Source organism: Pleurodeles waltl, chromosome 3_1 (genome assembly GCF_031143425.1).
Source record: "Pleurodeles waltl isolate 20211129_DDA chromosome 3_1, aPleWal1.hap1.20221129, whole genome shotgun sequence".
NCBI classification, from domain to species: domain Eukaryota; kingdom Metazoa; phylum Chordata; class Amphibia; order Caudata; family Salamandridae; genus Pleurodeles; species Pleurodeles waltl.
Genome location: NC_090440.1, coordinates 566279617 through 566292961, shown reverse-complemented (window position 1 = coordinate 566292961; position 13345 = coordinate 566279617). Strand labels below are relative to the sequence as shown.

Genomic DNA, 13345 nt, shown 5'->3' with positions numbered 1-13345 from the left:
TTCCTCACTAAGCCATGTTGAATACCTTCAAATTACCCGTACACCTCTCTTTATTCTGACATCACGGAGGTACCCTCACTTCCATCTCACTTCATTTCCATTTAATCCTCCCATTTTCCTAATTTCACCTCCTCCTAAATGTATTTGCCTTGCGTCTGCATTCTTGTATTCCCTGCATTTCTTTTTGGAAATGGAAGGTATTTGAATGTGCATCAAGGGCCACTTACCTTGATTTGTGTGTGAATTGGTACTATAACACCCACAAAGGTTCTACCCTCTGGGCCTCTTGACTTTGTGACGACCATGACTTTTGAACCTACATCACCAAACATATATTGCAGTAATTACCGCTAAGGTATTCACAACTTTAGAACTGGTAATATAATGCTGGTACACTATTATAAGGCATATTAGAGCAAAATGTTTTGCTACATGTAAATAAAAGGCAGTTTTTAACTTCCGTCCCCTTCTAACCAGAGCCCTTAACTTGTAGAAGATGGAGTCACAGCTAGAAGAGCACATGAAGTGGAGCTCGTAGGGACAAAAATACAATTGATTCTTCTGCAGTAAGATCTTCAGTTTAAAAGCGCACAGTGTATAAATCCATAATGCATGTCTGACTGACTGCTGCTTTCCTTCCTCATTCACATCGCCTACTTCCTCATACACTCACCACTGTCTTGCCAGGAGTAAACAGATTTACTTTAAAGAAATAAAAAAAAAAATGTCACTACCCTTTTTTTGAGTATGTAAGGGAAAGAGATACCCTAGTGACAGTGCTGGCTGGTGACATTTGAAAGTCGTGGGGCGTAAAAGTTCGGGATGAGTGACCTGTAGCGAACGAGCATCATAAGGAGGCTCAAGGGGATTTCCCCCCCAGGAAAATTGTGAAAAAAGAGTGGGCAAATGGTGTATTTTCAAGCAAATTTGAGAAAGCAAGAAGGTTAATAAAGCAATTGTGAAAGTGTAGTTATGACATCAATAGATTTCATATATAATAACGTAGGTAGCAGCTTATTCAGTATAACCAGGGAACTTCATAACAAACTTTGGGATAACAATGCAGTGAGTCCGTGAATTAAACACTACTGAGGCCTGTGGAAGGGGTAGTGTTCTCAGAGTGTCTCACTCATGCCAGTTATGCTCATTCTACATTAGACATGTACACCCTTCTCTCTCCACATCTCGCCCGTCTGCATCTTTTCTTCAGCAGCCTTCTTTCACTGATTCTGAATGCACTTCCTCTCATATCCTTCAACTCACAACTCCAAAACACACAACAGACCAACTCACCCGTAAGCACTGTATTTTAATTTACTTTTACCTTCTCAATATTTTGGCAACTGCGTACCTCCTTTACACACAGTTGCACAGAATCACAATTACAACTGCAATAAGAGACTAGTGCTCTGTTTGTTCAGCAGAGAGGCCAAGGATTGGATGGCCAAGTATTCTGAACACCTTTTTGACTGACTGACTCCAGCCTTTGGTCAAGAGCTCTCAATGGTGGCCCGTTAAAAATGCATGTACAAGAGAAAATATATTGCATTGCATGCCAGGGCTGCAACTGGCAATTTATGGCCACAGAAACGCCGTTTTTTCATTGGCTGAACACAGCCTTACTATGTTCATGTGCTGACACAGGGAGAGCATATTTATATTTCCAGTGAGAATGGTGACTCTGGAAAAGACTGTCTACAGACATGGTTTTTACATGCCATTGTTGCTTCTGAACCTCAGGTTAAAGACTGGAAAGCCGGGGAGAAAGGGATTCATTTTGGAAAAATAGAAAATGTATACTCAAACTGAAAAAATACTTTGGTGTGTAAGTGTTGCAAATGGAAAAAGTATTTGGTGCACGAGAATAATGTTCACAGGTTCTCACACTGGAGAGACCCTGTTCTCAATAGAACTGATACGATCTGATGAATTATTAGTTACATGACAGCGCCACAAGCCCAGATGTGTCTTTAAACCCCTTCATGGAAGCTGTGTGAGTAAAATGAGAAGAATCCACAGTGGCCTCGGCTTCAGCCAGTGGTTTCAGGCGGGGACGTCAGCATCCTGGGGATGCAAATTCAATCATCAATCACCTAATGTCTGACGCATGGTCAAAACTGCTAGACGTGTACAACATTGTAAAACGTGTAAAAACGTGTATCCTCCACATACCTTAATGAAACACTTGTATATATCAACAATGGAGCCCTCAGTTTCCATTAAAACATGAATGCGTGTTCAGTTTTCATTACCTGGCACGGTTGGTAAACCAGAGAATCGCTTCTTTTAATCGCATGTGATTTTTGGGTGCAACAGTAACCCTACTGTGCTTTTGTATGTTCCTGGCTGATGCATCAGTTTTCGTTGTGATGCCTTCAGTTACAGCCTCATGCCGCCTTACCTACAAGATGTGTCAGGTTTTCCTTCGTTCGTGATAACTCACAGGCTCTGCTAAATGACGGCGAACTGTCTGATCACCAAAGACTGCAACTTTATTTACGTCGGCTGCTAGACAGTGGATGGGGCCTGTTTATTCAGCAATACCGCACAAACGAAAACGTCACTTGTGCTTGTTGTGCTTTTGTCAGTGTGGGAAGCAGTGAGCCCTTTTAAACAGTCAGAATAATGTACTCTGAATAAATGAAAACAAAAGTACTTACCAATGTCGGTTTCACCCGTGCAGGGAAGACCCCGGAGACGCGGGCTGGTGTTGGTGTCTTCATAGAAGGAAGGCACTCCACTGTCCACAGAAACCACGGAGCCTGACTCGGAACTGATGGGAAGCCAAATCAAACAGCACTGCTCCACACGTCTGCCCCTCGTCTCCACATCAAGGCTATCTCCAACAGTGCTAACGTCACCCTCCCCCAAACAGCAGTGCTTGGGCAGGTGTCAGGCAGTAATGTAGTGTGCTTGAACAGTCCCAGCTTTTTGACCACATGGTACCATGTCAATCCACGTGTTTCCTCAGCCTCTCCTATAGGCAGCACAAAGTGATGAGCCAACGAATAAACCAATCACGGAGTAGCTCTCATGCCGTCTTCAGCAAGAGAGCAGCGCCATGATTGCCTTGAGCAGGCTAACACAGCGCTCCTTTTTATACTAGGAGCCTGTTCCTGCAGTTAGCCCGGCTGTTACACAGCTGATATAGGGGGAGTCTGAAGTGCTGATGTTGGGCAAGACAGCCAGCCAATTTGACATCCGCACTTCAGGTTTAAGGCAAGTAATTCCTGCTGCCAATCAGCAGCAGGAATGGCCCCGCCCCCAGTCGCAAAAGACACGTGTTCATTGACCATTTTATTTAATTTATGCTTGCTGCAGCTGCTGCGCTTGCAGCAGGAGGGGTGACGCTCCTCAGCCCTAAAGGAGGAACCGCCCCTTGATCTTCCCAGTACACCTGTCAGCAGTGATTTCAAGGCTCTCTGGCTTGGTAATTGTATGCACTAGACATGGATGGATGGGTGGATACAGTTCGTTATTACACTCACAACCTATTTGATATGGATTTGAACAATGACAATAATGAGGAAGGTGAGCTAGTGCCCCAATGCACAGATGACAACTGGTGTGAGATGCAACAAGAAGCAACAAGATGCCAGTGGCCTTGATACTTCTTCAGACCTTGTTCTAGTCTCCACCCTGACCCTGCCGCAGAGGACAGCTTCTTGTGGTATTCTGTTTGTTGGGGAAACATTTATGTATGCAAATTGTAATTCAAGGTTCAGGTAATTATATCTTGCCCCTTTACGCTTCGTTTATTTATGTTATGTGAAATGGTATCTTCCTGCTCTCCCTGCTCTTAGAACGGTACTGCCTGGAATGTGGGGATTGGAGGCAGTTAAAGAAGGAGCTGAGCAGGAGCGGCTGGGGTCTTTCATTATTCAGGACTTGAACAAATAAACAAGTGTTCTACTTTTTGAATTGGTATTTTTCTTATGGATTTACTTCACTCCTCCTTTGCGATGGTGATGTGGAGGCCGGTGAAGCACTAGACCTCCAATTGCCTACCATGGAGGTGAAAACCAACGTCCTCTCAGAGGTCCTCCAAACTGGGCAGACAAATACAGAGCCTCTTCTGCCTTTCAGGGGTCCTTGACAGACACCATACTGGGGCATGGGCGAAGTCATGATCTGGTCCCCTGGTGAAAAAACAGACACATAGCTCGACAGCACTGCCCAGCTCCAGGTGATCCAGCCTTTCCGCCGCAACACACAACACAGGAAAGCTTGGTGGTTCAGGCATCCACCAGTAATGTCAACCTAATGCTTTCCCTACTACTCCACTGGACTGTGAATCTGACGACATCAAAACATTTGGCAAGCATGTGTTTTTCTCCACCAGGTTTGTCTTGCCCTCAATTAGTGACAATTGTTTGCTTGGCTGTTACTTCCACGAACTTTGGGACTCCATTGCCCAGGATTTACCGGTTGTACCGAAGGACTTAAATTTCGTCCTCACACATGCCATTCAGGATGACCATGATGGGGAGAATGTCACCATCAGATACTACAGGCTGCATAGGCTAAGCAATTGGCACTACTGTGACGCTGAGGTGTCACACCTGGATAAGGTCCACTGGCTTCTCTGGGGATGTTCAGTCTTCACTGATACATGCCCTTTAATGGCTCTCACCTTTTTGGTGAAAAAACAAACTCAGCTCTTGGGCGATTTAAAGAGAGCAGGGCTACAGCTCACTGTCTGTCCCAGTACAACAGTTCAAACATCAGTTTCGTCCCCTTCGAGGATAGGGTAGAGAGTTCAAACTCAGACAGCATAACCTGTGCATTCAGTCCAGCAAAGCCCACAGCTATTTCATGACCAAGGGTTTGGATGCCAAAGTCAACAAGGACAACCGGGGTAGCGCGCAGCCCAGGCTTCCACCCCTCCAGCTGCAGGAGCCCCTGACACGTTTACATGTCCTTCAAGGCACACAGCTATCCTGTTGGAGGAAGGATTTGACAGTGTCTCAGGGTGGCAAGCAATCACTTCAGACAAGTGAGTACTGCCAATCGTCCTGCGGAGCTACGCCCTTCCATTCCTTTCTGCCCCACCACACTTACAACCACTTTCAGAGTGGCGGATGAAGGACCACCAGTCCCTTTTACAGCAGAACTTGCTGGCCCTTTTGGCCTAGGGGGCCATACAGAGTGTGCTGACATTAGAATTAGGAACTGGTTGATACTCCCACTACTTTCTGTTGCCAAAGAAGGATGGAGGCCTTTATCCTATTTTAGACCTTCTCATTTCTGCTGAAGGACAAATTCAGATTGCTCTCTTTGGCCCAGGTTTTGGCTGCCTCGACTTTGGAGCCTGGATGGTAGTGTTGGACCTGCAGGATGCTTATTTCCAAATCCTGTCCCGCAGGCCGTCATGAGTTATCAGCAGTTCACAGTTGGGAAAGAGCACTTTAAGCTCCCATTGCTCCCCTTTGGTCACACCAGTGCTGTCTCCTGCCTTAATGCAACTCAGAAGGACAAGCAGTTGGGAGACACAGGGGGCAGAGAACTGGGGACACGCTAGCTAGGATTTAAACAACTTGTGTTTTTTGCTGCCAAGTAAAAATACAACTAGGCTCTGCTACTCAGAAGTCTCATAGACAAAACAGAAAGTTTGTGATCTCAACTGCATGTCAAAACCCATTATCAGAGGTGAGCAAGGTGCGAACTGCTGAAAATGCTGGAAAACAAATTGCAGCTTATTACTATGTTCACCAAGCTAAGCGTAAAACAGTTTTGAGTTTTGAAGCTGTATTCACAATTCTATGTAACTTTACGCCCTTCTGAAGGGAAATACTTACTAAATAACAAATAAACAGGAAGCTTTGAGAAAAGTATAGAAAATCTCATGTAAGACTGATGTTTGATGCTGAAATTAAAAAAAAAAAACATTGCTGGAGAAATTTAGAAAATGTTATGTTATGTTATGTGTTTTTATAGAACTCATGGTACCCGTACGCCTCTCAGCACTGAAAGCGAAACTCTGAGAAGTAGACTGAGGGGCTATGCTCTGAATAACCAAGTTTTTAGTGCTCTCCGGAAGGAAAGTTCATGGCTAGTAAGACGAAGGCTGAGAAGTAAGATTTTCCAAAATTGGCCCCACGGTAAGCCAGAGAGATTCCACCCCATCTAGACTTCTTTACCCTAGGTATAAGAGTTAGGGCAGCTGTCGAGGTCCTAAGCTGTCTATCAGGTATGTAGAAGGAAGCTAATGTCCTAAGCAGGTAAGGACCTCTATTATACAGGGCTCTATGAACAGAGCATAAGGTTTTAAACTCTATGCGATGTTCAACTGGGAGCCAGTGGAGTGCGGAAATAGCTGATTTGTGTCTCAGTATATTTAGAAGCAAACGGGTTGAGGCATTCTGCACCACCTGCAGCTTTCTGATCACATATTTAGTGGATCCAATGTACATAGCATTACCATAATCTAAGCACAAGATGATAAGGGCCTGGACGATGTCTTCTGGCGACAAATGGAAGGATTTTAAAAACCTTCCTCAAAAGCCTAAGCAGACCAAAGGAGGTAGTGGAGACCTTATTGGCATGATATGCCATTGTAAGCTGAGGATCCAACCAAACTCCCAGACTCATACTGAGTTTCTTAGAGAAAGATTTCCCAAACATTCCAAAATAGAAGGATTAGATCTCAGATGTGGGTGGTGTTCTAGTATCATTACCTCGGTCTTATCGCCGTTAAGCTTCAGCCTACTTTGGGACATCCATCCAGTCGCTGCTTGAAGGCAGGGGGCGAGTGATGAACAGTTGGTACTGGTATTTGTGGATAATGAGACTACAAACTGAATGTTGTCAGCATACAACACCAGAGAAGGCCCAAACGGCTTGACAATCTCTGCCAAAGGTAACCTTAATGTTGAATAACGTGGGAATAAGAGAGGATCCCTGTGGCACTCCACAACTGCTCTTGAGACGGCCAGAGAGGAAAGACCGGTCGAGGACCTGATATGATCTCCCCTCCAAAAAAGAGGAGAGCCATCCCAGGGCACACCCAAGATTCCGACATGCCTTATTCTTTGAAGTAATATGTCAGAATCCACAGTGTCAAAAGCAGCACTAGGATCTAACAAAATGATTGCTGTTACAATACCCTTGTCAAGACGCCTTCTAGCCTCTTCTGGTAGTGCCATCAGAGATGATTCTGTGATGTGGAGGGGCCTGAAGCCCATCTGTGTGGAGTGAAGGATATTGTTATTTTCCGGTAAGCAAGATAATTGAGAATTGACATGCTTTTCAATTATTTTGGAGAAAAGCAGGCAACAGAGAGATAGGCCTGTAATTACTAAGCAGGATGGTGTCTAAGTTGGGCTTTTTCAACAGGGGTTTGACAATGGCATGTTTCCACTGTTCCGGAACTGTGCTCATGGACAATTAAGAATTCAGGAGGTTGGTAATAACAGGTGCAATGACAGGGGCACCTAATGCCAGCATATGAGGGGGAGCTGGATCAAGGGGAGAGCCTGACTTAAGAGTAGCAAGCGATTTCATGACTGAGTCTTCGGAGAGGGGAGAAAATTCCAGGACTGGTCTGCTTAGGCTTTTGAGGGGAGTTCGATGCCTGCTCAATTCTAGAGGCTGAATAACCTCCAAATGGAAAGACATGATAGCTCACATGTATGCCTGTTTTAAGGAGTCATCATAGGATTTACGCCATCTCCTTTCCAGTCTCCTACATTCTCTTTTTAGGTGGTGAAGATGTAGAGGAGAACCATGGGGCGCCTTCCCTACGATGTCCTCCACATTTGGTAGAATAGGGAAGCAGCACAATCTGGACCATTGGTAATCCAAACATTTAATGTTTCTAGCAGGCTTGCCATATTGTCCCTGGGGGAGGGTTTCAGCTTCTCCAGGGTATTAATCCAGGTGCTAGCCTTGAGATTGTGCCAGTGTCGGAAGGGTTGAATTGTAGTCTGAAGAGATCTTCTACTAATGGGAATAACTAACTCCAGGGTTATTAAGAAGTGGTCAGACCAGGCCAGAGGGAGGGGAGGCATGGAGGTCAGGCCCTCAGTATTTTTAAAGACTAAATCAGTGGTGTGCCCCTTCACATGGATGGGACCCTTAACTAATTGGACTAGCTCTAGCGCGTCCATATCCAAGAGTAGGGATCTGGCGGCGCAATTTATTGGGTCCTCTGCATGAATGTTGAAATGCATCATTTTAGAATTGATCTGCTTTATTAAACCGTAATACTAATTGGGAAGCTCATAAATAAGATCTGAGTAGTGAAAGATTTGTGCAGAAACGTCTTAGCAGTACTCGAAGACCTCTTGTGTGTGATCTTCTTCTAGTAGTGCCTGCTTACTGTCTTAGGGTCCCAGGAAGGACTAGCTTTGCCTAGCAGTGCCTTCTAAGTTCTAGAAATTGTGAACTGTTACACTTTTGAAAATTTATGTTTTTATTTTCCCCTGATGTACAACAAAGCCCTGTCATTTTTTACACTAACATGGGGACTAGCTGATTTCTTACTGACTTCTGTAACAAGGCACACGCATATTTGGTTGCACTTGCAGCTATCTCTGTCCTGCCCCTTTAAACTGAGTGTCTCCTAGAATCCTGAGGACAGACTGCGAGACCCAAAGGGCTTTGGCAAATCTATCCACCAGTGATCCAACAAGACCTTGAACCCCACTGTCTGCAGCTTTTGATCCCCAGCCTTCTCAATTGTCATCCTTACTTTTGGAGAAGAGATCTTACCTAACACGATCTTTCTGCAAGAGGTGGGGTCCGGTCCCTGACATCCATGCCAATGTAGCAGGACAGAAACCCCACAAGCAACATCCATGAGTGCCACTACTCTCTGTAAACAAGCTGTCAACAGAACTAATTTACTAGAAAATTCTGTGCAGACGTTCATTAAAGCACATACATAGTCAGTCAGACATCAGTGGCACAGTCTGTCAGTTGTGCAAATGCCCATTAAATGACCCCTCTCTTGCATTCTTCTTCTTTCCTAGATGAGCTACAAAGTCCACTTAAAATATTTCTAACCTAGTGCACCTGTTGCACTAGTAGCTGAGCTATAAAAAGAAACCCACAATATCTTAGGGTGGTCCTAGGTAGCCAGTCAGAAGAGCTGTGGCACCCATGTGACTGGCTTACTGGACATAAATTCGACAGTGGTTCGTGGACCACTGTCGGTAAGTGCTCCCTAGGACTACTGATGTGTTTTCAATGTGCGGGCCCGAAAAGGCAATTCACTTCGGATCCACTTCTGCTTACTGATAAATTAAAAAATTATTCTCGAGGCATACTCAGTAGCTGTCTGGGGCCCCTACAGGAGACTTAGATTTTGGCTTTTTTTCACATTAAGGGCCTCATTATGACCCTGACGGCCATACCGCTGGCCCCTCCACAATACCACCAGGCTTTCGCCTGGCGGTCATAATCCCCAGGGCAGCGGTGTAAACACCGCTGCCCTGGGGTTTATGGGTCCCCGACCGCCAGCCTGGCCACGGCGGTAAACACTGCCATGGAAAGGCTGGCGGTAAGGGGGACTTGGGGCCCCCAGGCATAGCCCCGTCACGCATTTCACTGCCTGAATTTCGGGCAGTGAAATCAGCACATCAGCATTGCCGCCGGCTCTATTATGAGCCGGCAGCAATGTTGATGTGACTTTTCCGCTGGCCCAGCGGAAAAGTCATAATAGGGAGCCAGAAATACCACTGGCACTGGCGGTATTCTGGCTCCCGCAGCCTCGGCGGTCTTTTTTTAAAAGACCGCCGAGGTTGTAATGAGGGCCTAAGACCTTGTTACCGTCCGCTGGCCCAGCGGAAAAGTCATAATAGGGAGCCAGAAATACCACTGGCACTGGCGGTATTCTGGCTCCCGCAGCCTCGGCGGTCTTTTGAAAAGACCGCCGAGGTTGTAATGAGGGCCTAAGACACCTTCTTCGCATTTAGCCTGAAGGTGCACCAATAAATATCCAACTTAATCGAGCTGGGAGTGTCATTCTGTAGTGTAACTCTTGATCACCCTGGATTTAGAGTGCCTTTGCACCTGGGATTTTGGGCCAGATGTGCGAATCTTAGTGTTTGCGATTAGCAAATTGTGGATTTTTGCGATTCTGTAGCCATTTGCGAACGCAAAAAAGCTTTGTACATCTGACCCATTCTTCTTTATATGTGTTCCACAGTTACCATGCACTTCCTACGCCTCATACGAGGTTGCACCTGAAGACAGATTGCAGCACACTGCTGAGCACCCTGGATGACATGACACGAGCGAAGAAACACTCCTCACTGACTCGAAGGGTTGCTTAGTGCCACTTGACACTGCACATAATTACCTCACCTTGACTTGTCTCCATCTGTGATGCAGTCACTCTCTCGTTCTCTGTGTAATGAGGGCTAGCGCTTCGTTTGCCTCCCACTTCTCTCTCCCGAGCTCCTCTGTGCAGCTGGCCTCAGCAGACAAGACGCTGATTGGGAATTTTAATCTAGCACAAAAGGATCCAGAAATAGATCGTCTCAAGAACCAGCCAGACCTGTATCTGGCACAAGATGTTTTGAGTGTAGCATAACGCAGTGTATGCAGCCATGAGCATAAAACACGCCAATGCACTGTGCAAAGGGGGGTCTCGCGTTCGTATTTAATATCAGCAGGCAAGAACGCTCTCTCAGTGTGCACGAATCCCATATGTAATTGGTAAAACCAATTTCCAGTTGTACCAAAATAATGGGTACATTAATTCATTTTAGGGCTTTTCTATAACGTGACAAAACCTGATGGCAAAGGGAGCAAAGAGGTTGTAAAGGAAAAGCAGATAACGCTTGTGTACAATTACGTTTGTCCAGGCAAATAATCAACACAAATATTTTGGGTTTCATTGACAGTGGTGGAGGCGTTAGCGGAGAGGATGGGGTGAGAAAAGTCCACTGAAACTTTTTGTACAATAGATCTCACCATGGCGTTAGAAGTAGGACTTGTTGAATAGGAAAAGAAGTTCAGAGGTCAGAGGAGTGACGAGGTTCTCGTTGTAGACATTCTTTGAACGGCAGACATCATCCTCAGAACTCAGTGAAATCTGGGTAGGTTTCCCTCAAGCCTCAGCTGTATCTGGAGAAAGTTTCAAAGTGCATATGCTTGGATGGGGAGATGGCGAAAAGGTTTAGGAATAATGTTGCTACGTCAGTGGCTGGCTGATAGGGCTGGAGACCCTTTAATGTGTAGCCAGGGGTAGGGTTGTGGAGACACAGGGTCTTCAATTGTGCTCCCTCTTTCGCCAGTGAGGAGTCTTCAAATACGCTTAATGTAGTCTCGTCATTTTAAACTGAAAATAAGGTCAGAGGCATAAAAGGTTCCCTTTGGAGTCTGTAGAAATCCTAATTTTTATAGAAGGATTTATCATACTCCAGTCTCTACGCGACTTCAGCAAGCATTAGGCGATTTTTTGACCGAGTTGCACGAAAGGAAGAACTCTCTGAATTTATCATAAGTGGTAGACATGCTTTTGATAGTGGCAGTGTGTGTGTGAGTGTGTGTGGACCCCAACCGTGGTGAATAAGGTTGTCCTACTATGGCTCTGCAAACTGGGCGAAATACCCTTTCCACACTTGACTGACTCTCCGGGTAGTGAAGACAAACAGTCACAGGCTTCTCAGGGAGTAAATGTGGGGGGCAAGACCTCAGTGGTCAGCCAACAGACACCGTAAAGTAAAGAACAGGGCAGTGCTTAGTCTTTTAAGTACAAGAAAGTACTTTATTCACACATCATTGCTAAATACTACAGATTCTAAAGATGGTGCAGTTACAGGGCTGTATATCCCTTATGGAAACTAATGAAATGCAGATATCCCTCTGATGCCCATTTCCTGACCACTACTATCTCTAGTGTGACTAGGGACATTTTTAGTTGCAGGCAATGGCTAGGCAAAGGTGCAGATCACTAGTGATTATTCACAAGATTAGCCCATTGGTCAGATCAATTGCCTTTTCGCCCAACAATTCTGTGGCCATAAAGAATAGCGCTAGAAGGAACAATTTCCCTCTTTTTGTGTTTAGGCACAGTCATTCAGTTTGTGCAAACATAGTATATGCTACCTGCTCAGTCACTGTAGTGAATCCCAGATTTGGGCCAGTGCAATCAGAGTCTTCACACTCTTGAGCTTCAGCGCTGGGGTGAGAGCCCACAGATGTTGTCCAGCTCTCTTCAGGATCATGAGCACTGAGCAGTGCACTCAGTGGGGATGTTGGGATTCACAGTCTTCGGTAGTTGGAGACTTGGAGGAAGATGTAGGCAAGTACCTGTCTTCAGTAGTAGTGATCCTAGAGACTAGTTCAGGGAGTTACTTGTCTTCTGCAGCTGTGGCCTTGTTTGCTGATGCAGCAGCTCCTCTCGGGTGGGCACCTCTGATTGCAGTGGCAGCACTAGTCCGTCAGAGTTAATGGTAGGAGCACCAGGTCACACTGAGACAACACAGGGACCTCTTCTTTATACAGCTCATGGTAGGAGCTGCAACAGGATACCAATGGACCAGGGGAACCTGCACCTATCAAATCAGGACCATCTTCACTTCCTCTCAGCAGTCAGCTACTTCTGGGTGCTCCATATCCCAGAACACACTAGACTTTACCTCCTGGTCATTCTCTCTTCCTGGAAGCTGGGCACTTTCCTTCCTTCTTTGAGCAGACATGCAGGCATGTGTCTAGGTGCGTAGGAAGATTCTCAGCTTCCCAGCAAGTTTCAGACTTCAGGTGACTTGCTGTTATGCAGACATCTGGTCCTGTCACATAGCATCCCCCTAAGTACTCTGGGGAGCACTCCCTTCCTTCATCATGAAAGTCATGCACTTAGAACAAAGTGAAGTGGTTTGGATCACACGTTTATAAGTGGATCTTCTGTCTCAAGCATCAGAACAAGTTTGAGCTGGTTTAGTGCAAATGTAATTTCCAGTCTTCTTTCCAGACAGCTTTTGAGCAAAGTAATGATTCTCACAGCAGGTAGCAATTGGTCTGACTCCAAGCAGGAGTATTCAAAACATGGGCACAATGAAGTGTGAAATATCTGCATATTTGAACCGGGCTCCGATCCCCTTCCTGAAGCAGTAATCAGAGACAGACAAAATGGTGGGCCTTGTCTAGAAACTCACTCACCTTGAACAACAGAAACTGCCCTCACTTTCTACCAAATAGCAGTGCTCAGGAAGAACTAATCAGCAGCCCTTTTCTAACAAGGCTCTCATGGAGTTCCTAAGGGTAGCCCTCTTGCCATCCTCCTCACTGCAGTGTCTAGTTCTCCACCCTCCAGCTGCAGGAATGCTGACACTACACTTTTTTAAATGACAGATTTTATTGGTTTTCATAGTAAGAAATAGGCCATGCTGGAAGT

At 45.6% G+C, this 13345-nt stretch overlaps 1 protein-coding gene across 1 annotated transcript in view; it reads right to left on the bottom strand.

Annotated features, from left to right (window-relative positions):
* The window catches only part of MINAR1 (membrane integral NOTCH2 associated receptor 1), a 181297-nt gene that overhangs the window by 81478 nt on the left and 86474 nt on the right, over nt 1-13345 (bottom strand). The gene's annotated exons all lie outside the window — the stretch shown is intronic.